Raw genomic sequence first — 16,694 nt, 5'->3', positions numbered from 1 at the left:
ACACTAGGGGCCTATTTATCAAAGGTCAGATTTTAGTGGTTTTAGAAGTTTTTGAAACCACAACAAACTCTAAATTTATGAATTTTATGAAATGTATTAAAAAATATGAATAAAAAAATATGAATGGAAAATTACACTGAACTCTACAAATACTTTAAAAACCTCTAAAAATGTTAGTTTTTTTCAGACAGTTCCTAGTGAAAAAAAATCTGAAAACCTCTAAAAGTTCCAATTGATTTAAAACAGTCCAAAAGGATCAGTGCAGCTCCCATTGATTACCATATGACCTAGACAACTTTTACCTGGTGAAGGTAAATGTTAGTAAATGGACCCCTAGGTGTGATAGGGACCAAGTGTACAGACCTAGAGACTAAAGAAGTTTGCCTACGTAATGCTTAAATCCTGAAAGCTGTAGGTGACACTTCCAAGATTAAATAATCCACTGTTCATTGACTGACCCTAAGGGGCAATGTGCTGAATGCTAAAAAATTATTTCTGTAGATGACCAGTAAAGCACTGCGTATCTTGACAGCGCTATATAAATAAATGATGATGATGATGATGATGATGACCAAATACACCACACATCTCCAGGTATCATAAAAAATGGCATATTTATCAAGCTGAGTATACATTTTTAGTGACCGTGTATCTCCGAGTAAAAATCTTGTGTTAAAGTAAGAAGCACTCAAAAATACAATGTAGAAAATACAGCATTTTTTCTAGAGAGACTTCTACCAGAACTGACTTGCTGTTTGAACTTTACCCATTGATTTTAATTGATTACTAGAGGTCTGAACTAGTGTAAAATAACATCGTCATATACAGAGTTCGGACGGCCTCAAATAAAACACACCTTGATAAATTCACCATTTATTTTGAACTGTTTTAGACACCGTTTTTTTGGTGTTAGTTGTGTTACGTAGCATGATAAATACACTGTGTAAGGATCTACTTTATACTTTCAGAATATATGTTAAAGAACATAAATCAGAAATGCTGCCCTTGCATATACCCCTCACTCCTTAAAAACACACTTCAGTTTTTCAGTATATCTGAAAACAGACTCAATCACATGTCTGGGTAAGCCAATCAAGCATATCTTGATATGAAGGATGTAAAAATAAATATAGGTGCACAGAGAACCAGAAAGATGTAGAATGGACATCCTGATATTGTAGTTATGTATTTATTTGAATCACCACCAGTAGTAGCACCAAACAAAATATGTCCAAAAGGCAATATATATACATTTATATGCCACACTCTAAATCCGCAATTAATATATATATGAAAAGAAAACAATTGCTGGACTATTATTTCTTACATGGAAACACATTACTTGGTAGAACATCTAAGGCAAATTGTCCTTCTGTGTTCTGCAACTCCAATAAGTAATGGGCTACATATAATATTTTTGAACACGTACTACACCCATGTAAATGGGCAACATATCAGAATATTTTGTATTACAGCCAGGGCAGTTTACATAATGTTTCAGTATTTATCAAATATGTGTTGGAGCATTTAGGATGAACAAGACACGCTTGCACATGCACACTTTATCTAGAAATTCTCATGTGCAAACTCTTTTGCCACTAGGTAGAAACATTGTAGTATTGGGTGCTAAAATTAGACCTATAGAAATAAATTTAGATTAACAAAAGAAGCCAAGTGCCTAAGGAAACCTCATTAGAGCTACAGGACAAGATAGAGAAAGATGAAAAAATAAGAATGAAACAGTTAAAAAACGAAAATAAACAATAAAATAAAATGTAATGAAAACCTGGACCTATTTCTGTTCTTTCTGTACAGATAAGGTAGAACAGATAGGGGCTGGTGATAGATTTGACAGAATGTTAAAATATATGAAATTATTTGATTACCCACTATTCATGCATAGGATATTGTAACATTATGATGTACAGTGCCCCACCACATATCTAGTTATATTTTGTTTTTTAGCATAGAAAATTAAGTTAAAAACAAAGTCTAAAAAATGTCAGCATCTCTAGGTTATAGTTGAAAGGCTTTTGTCTTCTGCAAACTGAATCCTAAGCCTCCAATCACAACCACACCTTTATTGCCTTTGCAGACATGAAACTAAGAAGATGTCAGTGGTGTAACTACAGAGGAAGCAGACCCTGCAGCTGCAGGGGGCCCCAGGAGGTATAGGGGCCCCATGAGGCCCTAATTATTTTTCTATTTCAATAAATATGATTTGCTGTGGGGCCCATTAATATCTAGTTACGCCAGTGGAAGATGTTAAATGTCATTTTAAAAAAGGCTTTAAGATGAATGTATAATCTCATACATATTTGTTTGTTAAACCCAATTGAACAACAAGAACAGAACAACAATGAAAGCATCTTGATGAAATGAGCAGACACTGTCCTGCAAAAAAAATCTGTGCACAAAACAGATGGTGATAACTAAACTGATCTGTGTTAATTTCTCACATTTTGCTACAGCAATATGTTATTCATTAAGAAATGTGGTTTTTAGTTTTTCATGTCTTACATTGTGCATAGACCTCATTTACAGAAAGTGTTGATATTTGCGATAAGCATTTAAATCTCACTTAAATGTATTATATACGTTTGTACTGGATATGATGTATCCGAATGATACTAAACATACTCTGTGATTCTCCAGTTTTTGAAAAATAGGGTTACAGGGTTACTTTGCAACTGAATTGCATCTCTTTTAGCTACTTTCTTGTTTAGCATGAAACTCCAACCTCTGAGCTCTCCTTCTCTCTCAGACTACAAAGACCTCAAAGAAGTGCCTACTGGCCATGCTCACTGCCTCTTCTCCAATGGAAATCAATCAGGCATGCACAGTAGGCACCTCTTTCAGGTCTTCATAGTCAAAGAGAGAAGGAGAGCACAGGGGTGGAGCTTCACACTAGAAAAGGAATTAGCTAGAAGAGCTGCAGTTCAGCTCTTCAAATAAATATTTACTTATTCTTTATCATTAGCAAATTCACACTGTGTATGTTTCCCCATCGGCAATTTGCCTTAGCCAAGGAACACTTTGCTACCCAGGTATCACTTCTAAACATCACTGTTAATTTTTTTTGTGGTCATGCACACAATTTTGTAAATAAAAATGAAACTAACTTCAAAAACACTTTTAAAAAGATATTTCCTCTGTCTGAGGCAGAGACTGCCAAAAAAGTGCCCCTATAGAGGACCCAAAGCAGACTATAGGAGCTAAGTTTAAAGACCAGTTGGTTTAATAGCTGAGGGTGAATATATCTTTGTGTTCTTGTTGTTTGGAAAGAGTTTAAATTAAGGGCATGTTCTACAGTTTAGGAGAACTTGGTGTGGAAATGTTGAACAGTAAAGATAGAATGTAGAACTTTCAATCAATGAGGTACTGCTATTGCCTTTGGACCTACAAGATCAATGGTATCCTGAACCTCAACCTCTTGGTGAGGAACCAAAAATAATAGAAGCAGGAGGTTTAATTAAAAAATAGATTGCTGTTATCATTCAAGTCAATAAGAGGGCAGAAATTTGCTAATCACCAATGTCAAAGAAGTATCCAAAAATGAGGTGAGTTGAGAATAAAATAGCACTTCCTGTATTAGCGATGCAGCACCTCTTTGACCCAATCGGATACTGAAAAGTTAATTGCAGGGGGAAATGAGGGGGGGGGGCAGCAAGTCTCCCCCCCCAAAGATTGCCCCTGATTGAGACTCATTTTTAAAGCAGAAAAAGGCAACATCATTTTTCTGACAAGAAACAGATTTAGTCAGGGCTTGAAGATCCTGAAATCGTACACCAAAGATTTTGCCACAGGAAACTCAAACCGTTAAGGAAACAGAAGGGAGAAAAGATGGCATGAAACCATAAGCAGACAGAAAAAAAGAAGAAAACACAGTGATTATTTGGTCAAATTCACACTGGGAAAAACCTGCTAATTCTCCTGCTTTTGCAAAATTAAACAGTGGAGTAATTTCTTCAAGGACTGTTTGGTTATTTTAGCATGTCCATTTCTGAGCAGAGGAATTCACTCTCTTGAATTACCTTTTTTAATCTCTCTTTCCTCTGCATAGTGCTTATGCTAATTCTCTTAAACTATTTGCCTTTCCTGACCTTCAGCTATGGCTCCCTGGTATCTTGTAGCTAGTTCACTACTTAGTTCTGTAAGAATTCTTGAAGAGCATTCAGAGATATTTTTACTATGTTAGCTGGAGAATTTCTAGACAATGCTGGGCTTGACATTGGGGCCATAGCTGAGGGTTACTTATTAATGCAAATAACTGTGGCTGCAAAGAAAGTAGTACTTCCATTGATTTCCACTGGGTATTATGGAACACATAGTAGTGAATAAAGAGAATACAATTATCTTGTTGCATTTTTACAATTTAACTACAAAGAAATGTAATGCCCAGCTAAGTTAATGTGCCATTGACCACCTACTGTATGTATAGTTGTTTCATTCAGGAGGTTGTCTTCAAAAGTAAATTTAATACATCAAGGGGGTTATTTATTAAAATCCGAATGTTAAAATATTAGAGTTTTCTTTTAGAGGAAAAAAAATCTTGAATTTTTCATGATTTATTATACCCCGATGCTGCAAAAAGCCCAAATCTGAAAATCTGATTCGGGGTTTTATTGAGTTTTTCCACAATCCGATTAAATTAATTTTTTATTAATAAATAAACTAAAATTAGGCATGGGAGTTTGGTTATGTTTTTTTTTTTTTTAAATATGAGATAAATTCAGATTTTAGTAAATAACCCCCCAAATATTTGTTGCATTCAAGAACAAATGAGAGTCTCAATAATATGCAATGCTTAACTAAACTTAATATGCATCATATAACTATAAATAATACGTACTCTTTAGGAATAACTATCAAAATAGATTACATATATTAGGCTGTTTAATGTGTAGCTCTGTTTTTTTGATAAACTAGGTGGCTTTTCTACAAATATTTAAGTATTTTAGGGATCATTTAGTATTTATTGCTGAAACACTTAAATGGCTATGGAACTGCAGCGTTTTAAGAACTATACATAAAGCACTTACTACAATGCACACGTGTGCAAAGCACCAATGTGCCTAATGCGCTCAGTATTGTGCAAGAGGCATAAGATGCAGTTTACAAAGTGCTTAGGAAGGATGTACACCAACGTTGACTAGGAAGTAAGTGTAGGATACCCTTTGTGTTTACCTATGACCTGTCTGTTTGCTAATCCTGATGATGCCAGTGCACAACATTAAGTGCAACATTGTTTGTGCACAATTAAAATGGAAATATTGCATTACATTGTACAAAACATGGATATTATGCCAAAAACTTTGCACTAATGCAGCAAATAAATGGCAATACATTAATCTCTTAAAAAAAGCTCTGGGGAGCACAGGGCTGAAAAGCAATGAAGTCAGCCAGAGAAATGGGAGAGGTGATCACTGGCACTTCTGAGGTTGTCAGCTGAAAAGCAGCCCCGGTTTCATTGATGTTGGAATGACTTTTATAAATTGCCTTTCACAGTACTATCAATGTGACAGACCTATCTAACTGATAAGTTGAAGCTCTGATGTGTTTCCTTTGTTTGGTACTGTATGATGACAGTGTCATTTCTGCCCGACAATAAAAACAATTCATAAGGTGATACAATAGTGTATTGGTAGAATACTGTATAAAAAAAGGGATCCGTGTTTAAAAAAAAAAAACCATATTGGTGGTTGGTATCAAAATAAAAAAAATGAAAGAGAAACATAACATTCTCCCTCTCTGTTGGTTGCTATCCCCTAATATGCATACACCACATTGGTTGTGGTAAATGCATGTGTAAAATTCAGGTCTTTTGAAGGTTTTCAAATGTTTGGTATATTTTTTATACAAAATGGGTTACACTATATTTGTCTGTGCAATGTTTTTTTTATGACTTTCTCTACCTTTGGTTAAACATTTTTTCCATTCTTGTGGAGGACACGCCACTACAACTCTGTTTCAGTTAAATGCCAATATCTTGATGTGTAACTTAATAGGTCAATGTTAGCTGACAGGACATATATGTGCCTCATTTGTCACAGCTTCCAATAAGAGAGAGACACTGCAGTGAAGAGAATACATCATGTTTCAATTCCTTCTGTAGGAAAGGATATAGATAGGTTATACATAGCTATATTATATGCTGCAAACACTTTATATATACTAATTCTCACAGGATTTGAAATGTCTTTCAGCTTCACATTCATTTTTACTTGACTTTTTCTCAAACAACTTTACATACATCAATATAGGAAAAATCTATATCTAAGTACTGCTATATGGGTCACTTGACTAATTGAAATAAAAATAGTACATTTTTAACTTGTAAAAACAGTTGTCTAAAGTGAAAACTTAAAAATGAAAGCTGTATTTCTTGCAAATGTTATGCCCTCAAAAAGAAAAAGCAAGTTCAGCAATGGCAGGATATAACTGTAAGGCATACTTTTCATCAAATGAGACCTATGATTGATTGAAAGAAAGATTTGTTTAATAAAACTATCAGTTGAATTGGGTCGAAATTGACAGATAAAAGAAATATACCATTGCTACTCCACAAAATTGAAAGCAAATGCTCATTCCAGGTTTATTTTTTGAAAACATATTTTAACTGTTCTGAATATCTTTTAGGTTTTTAGTCAAGTCCAGTTGGATATAGTTCATGATGATAACTAACCTCTTTAAAAGAGGTCTCCAGAGATGGCATCTGATACCCTTAAAGGTTAATCGCTTTTGCACCCTTTGAGTTATCTTGCAGATTTGTTTATTATGAGAGAAGCCCCTTTCTATTCTTTGTGTCAGGTTATTTGAAGCAGTCATTTTATTGGTATTTTATTTATTTTGTTGCTTCCATAGTTAATCATGTTAGAAAAGGCAGGTTATTTTCTGTTTGTTCTGTTTAATATGGTAAATATAATGCAATATTTAAATCAACATAGGATTAGAAAATAACTGTATTGTTAATACCTCTTAAAGTGCTATTTACATTAAAAACTACTCAAAAATTTTAATGTACATTAAGGGAGTTATTTACTAAAACTAGATTTTTTATTATTTGATAAATAAGATAAAATCATGGATGGGAGTTTGACTGTTTTGTCAACCTGACTGGCCCTTCTCAACCTGTCAGAGTTTCTAATGCTAATGGACTACTGCTGGACAAATGTGGCAGCCCCCTCATAGAGGAACATGGGGGATCAGATAGATAACGTACTTGCTAGCTTACCTTTCTCAGGGCTCCAGACAGGAAGGTGGTGTGGTGATGTCAGAGGCGTCACTGCTGACACCAGGGGCGGACTAGTCATGTCAGGGGCGGGACTATGTCGTGGCGATCACTGTTAAGAGTCCAGTATCAAATATCCCTGAAACAATGTGTCAAGGTATTAGGATCTTCGAAAAACTTCAAAATTCGAAGCATTTTTTCTTCTATTCCTTCACTCGAACTTAATGAATGGGCCCCTAAGGGTCAGATTTATCAAGGGTTGAATTTCGAATAAAAAAAACTTTGAAATTCGAATAAAAAAAGACCAACCGAAATTTATTAAAAAAATCAAATTTTTTTCACGTGAATAGGCCATTTTCGTTCGAATCATATGGATTGAATCAGATTCAAAGTTTCAAAAAAGAAAAATACGTTTTGACTCCAATTGACTCCAAATAGGTTCTAGGAGGGCCCCATAGGCTAAAACAGCAATTCGGCAGGTTTTAGAAGGCGAATGGTCAAAGTTGAATTTTTAAAAAGACCATGCATGATAAATTTAGATATTTGAATTTTCAAATTTTTTTCAAATTCAAATCGAATTTGGACTATTCCCTACTCAAAAAATAGCTCGAAATTCTAATTTTTTTAATTCAAATTTTCCCTTCGACCTTGATAAATCTGCCCCTAACAGTACACTACGGGGTTATTTATTAACTTGAATGGTTTCTAATTTAAGAAAAAACTTGAATGGAAAAAACTCAGTGAATTTGAATTAATCGAGTTTTTCGAGCGAGACCATCCGAAAAAATGGTGGGCTATTGACATCTTCAAATGGTTCAAGGGACCTCTGCCATTTAATTCTACATGACCTTGACTTGTTTTGACTGAAAAATACTCCCTAAACCTTAAAATTGTCATGGAAAAAACAACTCGACCTTTGATAATTAACTCCCTAAATATTCTTTCTAACGTCTTATTTAAAGTGGGTGTCTTATTTTACATTCTGTGCTCTATGTGGGATGAAACTGGCATACAACTGCTGCTGCATTTCCTTCAACACAAGTAAGCAATTACATTCATTGTGAGGAGTTTGGGAAATTGGGACTTTCAGTTATGTTCAGATTACTTTCCAAATAAAGCCTTTCTTTTGCAATTGTTCTTTCTCAATATGGCACTTTTATAGAACTATTCTACTCTTAGACAAGTCAGCACGAGTCCCTCAGAGGGAATTTTTTTATATGAACCTTTCTGCTAAAATCAATAAAACATTTTAACAATTACCCTAGAAAAATATATTAAAAAAACTCCTGTACCATAGGTATTAATACAAGAGATTTAAGGATTTAATTAGGTGTTTGAAAAGGCCACACAGCTGTACATATAAAATGCCTTTTTGTTCAACATCATTGTTTCGTACTCAATGCTTTTTATAAAGACCTTGAAAAAAGATCAAATACAATTTATAAACAAGCCAGGAATTATATATGTACCTTCAGATGCTGAAATATTGAGGAGAGGCTTGACAAACTAGAGACCAGAGAGGAATGCTAAACACAGTGCACTAATATCCACTGAGACGAATAAGGGCAGGAATTAAATGATACACCGTTGACTGAATCAGATCTGCGTCCAATCTTATTACAAAGCAGAGAGGTCAGATACTGAAATTTGAAGGTTGTTAAAAAAATAGCAATTAGTAATATGCTGATTTTTTTTATCTATGCAAAGTAAAGTATCGGGGTAAAAATGATTTATTAGACGTGAAGCACCTTCTTCACAGTGGGCAGAATTGATATGCTGTTTATTTAAACAGGGATTATAATTTGTATTCAAAAAAGGCAGATAGGGACCTGCCGACATTTGCAGTCCAAATCGAATGTAGCATGGGATCTGCATTACAAGGTTGGTCTGTTTCTGTTTTTTATTTTCCTAGGTTTGATTTCCTAAGGATTTACTTCTCCGAACATTCTTTGAAAATGCTAACGACCCAGACTGTAATTTTAGCCTTGTCTAAGCAGCCATTAATAATCCCATTACAAAAAGTCAAGATGGCATTATAAGGCATCACTAGGACATGTTCAGCAGAAGGTGCGGACTCTTCATACCATAGACTACTACCATGTAACCCGGTTCCATAATTCTATGCCAGTAATCCCCTGAACAGTTTGGGGGAATAATTGTTCCAATGTCTCTATAATGTCAGCATGCATTCATGAAACTATGCAATGGATTAGGAAGTAGAATCTTATTAAGCACTTTCAATGTAACATTCAAAAGCCTTTACACGACTTCATAGTACACCACCTTTTTTGTTATTTTACCTTGGCATTTGTGAAAAGCAAGCATTAATAGATGTTATACATTAGCTTCGCTTAGAGATGTTTCTAAGTCTGCTTGGCCGTGAAAGCCATCTGTTTCTTTCCTTGTCAAAATCCACCTTATCTTGTTTGAAAGCTCTTTTATCGAAGCCTTGTGTGCTTATACTATGCAATAGAATGGCATGGAGGCATCACGGTATCACTGTGATCTGAAACCATTTAGGGTGTAGACAGCGTAATAAGGAATAGACTAGGGTATTTGATTTTTAATTAGCTTTTCTCAATTTATAGTGTGTAGTTAATGCTTCATTTAGATGTTGCATATTGTTTTATTAGCTGTTATGTTAATTTTCGTTTAATGTTGACATTATCTACTTCAGTCTTTTAGTTAAATTGGGTTAAGGTAAGATAGGTGCCAAACTATTGTTCCTTCCTGTTTTATACCAGTCAGTGTTGAAAACTTCCCAAGACAATTATTCTGGCTCTTTTCGGTCAATATAAAAAGATCCCTGCATATGTGGGTCAGTTGTTGTCTGTTGCTAGCTGTACAAAGTTCGTCCCCTAGAGACAGTCTACCCTAGCTGTGCATGGGAATTTGAAACCCCAGTATTTGGTGGCCACCAAGCCAGGGCACAGAGCTGTGGGGGCTCTAACTGAACAGTAACATTTTCTGGAGAAAGACTATTTGCTCTCTTAGATACTCCTAAAAACCCATCTTAAAAGCTTTATAGGATGGCACTTAGAATCAACTCTCATTTTCTTTGATAGATATTCTTAGGACTATATACTTAGGACTATTCTTAGGACTATAATATTGCTTTAGAGTGATTTAATATAAGTATGTGACCTGTTAATCAGAATTCTCAAGCCCTGGGGGTTTCCAGATAAGGAGTCTTTATGTAATTTGGATCACCATACTTTGTCTGCTAAAAAAAATCACTTAAACACTTTAAGTCAAGGGTCGAATTTCGAATTGAAAAAACTTTGAAATTCGAATTCAAAAAGACCAACCGAAATTAAGTCAAAGGTTTTTTTGGCTGAATAGGTCAGTTTTCAATCGAATAGGCCCATATTCTGCATATTCTGCTGAATTAGAATCGTACGAATCAAAGGAATATCGCATTCCATCGACTTCGATTCAAAGTTTTTCCCCAAAAAAATATACTCCAAATAGGTTCTAGGTCTAGGAGGTCCCCATAGGCAATTCGACAGGTTTTTGATGACGAATGGTTGAAGTCGAATTTTTAAAGAGACCGTACATGATAAATTAGATATAGATATTCAAATTTTTTTATCTGTTTCAAATTCGAATCGAATTCGGACTATTCCCTAGTCGAAGTACACAAAAAATAGCTCAAAATTCAAATTTTTTTCATTCAAAAATTCACCTTTGCCCCTAAATAAACCCAATAGGATTGTTTTGCCTCCAATAGAGATAAATTAAATCTTAGTTTGGATCAAATACAAGGTACTGCACTATTATTACAGAGAAAAAGGAAATCATTTTTTAAAACTTGAATAATTTGATTAAAATTGAGTCTATGGGAAATGATCTTCCTGTAATTTTGCTTTCTGGATAATGGGTTTCCAAATAACTCATACCTGTATGTATATCTGTTCTCTTTAAATGAGCTAAGGTGGTACTAGCAAAATGTGTGCTGGAACTAGAATCAAATGCTTTTGTCTGGATTTATTGAGCGTCTACCTTACTGTAAAGTGTTCCCTGCATATGGAATTACGCTTCCTGCATGTAAGTGTTGCTCCCTGGGTATTGTGTAACCATATGAATACAATAGGGATGGGCGAAGTTTTTCGCCTTGTTTCGCCGCAGAAATGACGCCCATAGACTTGCATGGCGTTGTGCCGGAAAATCTTTTTTGACACCCATACACTTTAATGGGCATTGGTGACATTTCGCTGGCGGCGAATTTTTGGAGAAGCGAAAGCGAAAGCGAAGTAAAGTGGCATTCAGTTTCTAGTTAACTCTTTAAAAATGATATGTTCATAGATTTACCTTGTGATAGCGTGACTAAAGAAATATGGGAGTATGCATGTTCTGTAACTTAACCTATGTAGGGAGATATAAAGCTAAACAGAAAATGTTTTCTCTATTTAAAGATTACCGGTGGTCCAGTTTATGTATAAGAGTTATCTACCTGTGTTTTTGTTTTTAATGCTGAAATGGTCACCTCTGTGTCTGAATAAACTGCCATAAAGCTAAAAAAGTGTCTGTTATGGATCCCTCAAACGTTCAACCTGTCATTATAAAATCTAATTAGAAAAGGATCATAATGTTAAAAAGTTGATATTCTCTCCACAGACTGAGACCATCACAGGATTATCCTCTGCTATCTACAATTTTCTTGTTTTACCCCTCAAGTACTTCTGAAAGTTGTACTTTCAACATGTCCTTGTCACCTAAGATGATAAGATTTTTTTTATTCAATTTATCTGTCCCTGCCAGAACTTTAAGCTTTTGGAGCTTTTCATTAAACTTTCATTTACTATGAAAAAATAGCTGCCAAAAATATGATGAGAAATACTTGCCCTATAGCTTTGTACTGCTTTTGAATCCTTAGGAAAATGTTTTCCATCACATTCAGAATTTGTATTACATATGCAACGGTAATAAAAGCACAGCAGTTTGAAACAAAACACATATTTTTTAATTTTTACTATCTATGTTAATCAATAACTGCTTTTAAAAGGTTCAAATTGAATTTACAATTTACAGTGAACTTAAATGAAATAACTTTTTTTTTGTTTACTGTACCATATCAAGTTTCAAACCTGTTTGAAATATATTTGTCTCTTAAAAAGAAAAACATGTTTGTTTTATTTGACCAGGAGCCACTAAGGGGTGTTTATATTAATCAAGTCTCTTTGATCACTCCCTTATCTAGATTTGTTATACCATTTCTTTCAATCTGCATCCACTGGCCAAATGCCTTGTGACTTCTCAATGACTGGCTATCTATCTATATATATATATATATATATATATACATATATATATATATATATATATATATATATATATATATGGCCAGATATGGGAAGACTTTGACGTAGTTGGCCAGCTTAAATATATTGCAATATATGGACAAACAATCCCTGTTTTGTTTAAAGGGTAAGGCATTTTTCAGTAGCAGTATGCACAAAATGTCGCTGTCTTAAATATATTGATAATGGGTTGAGTGCTGAGGACTCTTGTATTTGACTATATGTATTTTGTGGTCACACCCTCATTGCACCCCCGCCTAATGGTTTTAAACATTTGTGGTGAGCACAACCGTCCCTTGTTTGTTATAGTTTATACAGGAGCAGTTAGAAATGTTTTAAATAGACTAAAAAGGTTGTGTTTTTCTCAACCTAATTTACTATGTTACTCTGTATATACAGGTCAACCTTTGAGCTATCTTAACAACTGACAATTTCTTGTAGGCGTTGTATGGTTATTTAAAAATTATTATGTTGAAACAGAAGTCTTGGGTTTTATTTATTTTAATCAATTCTTCCAAAAAAAGTTTTTACACAGAACTTTTACAATGTAAACTTAGGGGATGAAAAAATTTAAAAAAATAATCTTGACCAGTTATTGCTTAGGCTATGATCTTCTTCCTCTGGGGCTCATTTATCAACACCAGGCAGATTTTCACCTGGGTAGTAAGTGATTAGGTTTTGAAGCTGATGCTGGTTGAACAGCGAAAATTTGATTTGTTGCCATGGGTTACTGCCCAGGTGCAAATTTGTCTAGTGTTAATAATTTGTCTAGTGTTAATAAATCTCCAGTGCTGCCTTAGAGTAGGTGCTCGAGGAGCTGACACGTCGCAACGCGATGTTTTAAAGATCAATGTAGTTCTTACCTGCAATCTCTCCTTCACTTCCTTTCTCTTTAAAACATCCGACACGTCTCTTGCGTTTTATCGCATTGCGACGTGTCGGCTCCCCGTGCACCATGAAGTCCTGTCCCACTCTTAAGGTTACTGTCTGAATGAGGTTTGGCCAGAGCTTGGCCTTTCTTGGCTGTCTGTTTCTGCCTCATTATCCCTAATCTTCAGAGGGATGCAAAGTTCCTGAGCAGTATTTAAATGGCAGCAGAGTAGCATGCAGCTCAACCAAAGGTTGGCTTGAAAAATAGGTAATAGTTGTTCTCTGTTTGTTTGTTTTGCTGAATGTTTTCTCTAGTGTTTTGTCACTTTTGGGCTGGCAGCCAGCATAGGCATGCAGGAAGACATACTGACAAGCAAAATACATAAATGCTTGAAAGAGAGGCAGCAGGCTGAAAGTGGCAGAACGGCGCAAATCACAGAAAGCTACAGGGGAACAATGATACAAAGGACTTTTCTATATTGTTATATTCAGAGGCAGAAAGACATTTAGTCTCCCTTACTGGCACTGCTTTAACGAAACAAACAATATGCTATATCAAAACTGAGCATGCACTGCAGTCATTTAGACTATTAGGCTCTTAGGATTAATTTAGGTATTTGTGTCCCTACATGCTACTAACAACCTATGGTGAGTGCCCATGCATGCATTCAGGCTGCTTTAATGAATACCTCAATGCATCAGTGGAATTCCTTGTTCTTCACTTAAATGATGGTTGTTCAAAAGAAGGACTACCTTCACATGTTGGGTAGGGGTAAATCTTACATGTTATCTACTTACAGGCTTGTGTAGGAATAACAATACAGCAAGAGCAGGGATGACTTTAACTCCATGAGGAATAGCTCCCTTTAAAATGATTAAAATTCTGCAATAACAATTACAGAATCGTTATATATTGAAAAATGGAGGCATTCCTTATTGAATAGTTAATGGCCAATTTAGATAATACAGTCCCTGATTAGATGATTTAGAATTCCATGGATAGTGGAAGAAGTGTGCCATGTGACATATGTCTGTCTTCCTGACACTCTGTTTGGCATCCGAACAATAATGCAGCTGTGCAGAGGTTTGTTAGAAGAAGCTAATTTTAATAAATTAACCTCTGATTTCTCACACAAAAAATTAGGTAACCACTAGACAATTACACATAGCCACTCCTCCACTATACCTTTGCAGAAAAGGAACACAGCTACTACATTAGATTGGCTCTTAACAGAACATAAACTTTCTTTGGCTTTGGATATAACACACACTATTACTTTGTACAGCTAAGGCTAATAGCACAGACTGGATTGGAGACGGCAGAAAATGCAGAGACCAGCCTGAAGGCCAAGAAGGTTAGAGAACTGGGCAGACTTCCCAGATAAAACTGAAAACTATTTGGAGTAAACATGTATGTCCTACATATTCTTGGAACTGTGGTACATAACTGATAAACTAATAGTTTCCAATATCTTGTTTCATCAGAAAAATTGGGATGGGGTCTGACCAAAGGCTAAGCCTTTAAGTGAAATTTGAACTGCCAACTGCTGTTTTAAACAAATCTGGGAATGCTCCCTATTAAAGCGGAACCTATGACTCTGGTCCAGACAATATAGTCACAAAGCTTACATGCTAAAAAACAAAATACACATTGGAATGGTAAGCTCACTATATTAAATACCTAGGAATACACCTAACTGCAAATCCTTCTCAACCTTTTAAGTAAACTTAAACTATAAGAAAATATTAAGAAAAAACTATTTGTCAAAACAAGGGACCAAGAATGAAAATTATAACAAGCAGGATTAGCATGCCCAAATGTATTAGATTATTTGCTGACACCTCCCTTAACTGGCTAATTATTTTCCACATCACCTAAATGGAAATCTATGGACTAGAAACCCATCCAAAGACTATGTCAGCCATAATGCCCTAGATACAGCAAACTTTAAAGCTGCAATTTGTGTATGAAAGTAATCAAAATACCACATACTGATGCCCTGCACTGGTAAAACTGATTTGTTTGCTTCAGAAACACTACTATAGTTCATAAAAACAAGCTTATTTATATGAACTATAGTAGTGTTTCTGAAGCAAACACAGCAGTTTTACCAGTGCAGGGCAACACTGCATTATATTTTATTTACTTTAAAAAACTTTTGTTTTATGTTCTATGTTACTGTTCCTTTAAACACAACCATAGTATACTGTATTAGCAGCTTCAAGGTTATTAAAATGCTTCTTTATTAGACAAGGTGTTTATTCTCCAATGCCCCTTGAGTTGTTCAAATTAAAGGAAAGTAGGATTTAAGTGTAAACATAAACACATTTCTCTTTATACTGTAATTGCTTTACAAATCCTATCTTTTTTTCTGCCCTGAGCAGTGCCTAAGCTCAGACCTTGATAATTCCTGCATGTTTCAATTCTAATTGCAACCATTATGCTCAATTACGATTGCTTCCTGCTAAGACCTTGACTATATCTGTTTGTCTTTTCGAGTCTTCAATTCAGTAGGTTTTTTTTAATGTGGTTATTTATTGATGAAAGAACAAAGCCAAGTACAGGTATGAACATGGGACAGTCTTAGACAGTGTATCAGTTTAACAGTATAACATAGCAGAAAAGCACACAATCAAGGGTATGAACATATAAATATTTAGGTCTGTTTCATAGCAAAGTTCATGACAAAATTGGGTATTACAGATTAAAAGTAAGAGATACAGGTTAAAAGTAAGAGTAAGAGATATGTACTATCTACAGGATACAATCTCAGTCCCAGGTTTCATGGACTTTCTTAGTACTGACTCTGTTTAAAGGGATAATGTTGTGGGAAAACGAGTTTTTTTCCCAAAATGCATTAGTTAAAGTGCTGCTCCAGCAGAATTCTGTACTGAAATGCAAACAGATTTTTTTAATGTTTAATTTTGAAATGTGGCATGGGGCTTTCCCAGGTGCCTACAACCATGTGACTGATAACTCTGATAAACTTCAGTGACTCTTTAATGCTACACTGCAAGTTGGAGTAATATTCCCCCTCCCTCCCCCCAGCAGTTTATAAACAGAACAATGGACAGCTAACCAGATAGCAGCTACCTGACACTTCTGCTGAAGGATACATTTGCATTGCATTTGCTAAAAATCCTATTTCCTGCTTGGGTGCTATTCTCAAGTTTACCCCTAGGTGACTCAGGTCATATTGAAATACAATGAGAAGGAGAGAAGCAATAGCTGTCTCAAAGCAGTTCCAGCCTTGACACCAATATTACAGCTAAAAAATTAATTTGTTGGTTCA

This window comes from Xenopus laevis, chromosome 4L, assembly GCF_017654675.1.
Source record: "Xenopus laevis strain J_2021 chromosome 4L, Xenopus_laevis_v10.1, whole genome shotgun sequence".
Classification (NCBI taxonomy): Eukaryota; Metazoa; Chordata; class Amphibia; order Anura; family Pipidae; genus Xenopus; species Xenopus laevis.
The sequence above is the reverse complement of the archived record's forward strand: the minus strand, read 5'-3'. Positions refer to the sequence as shown.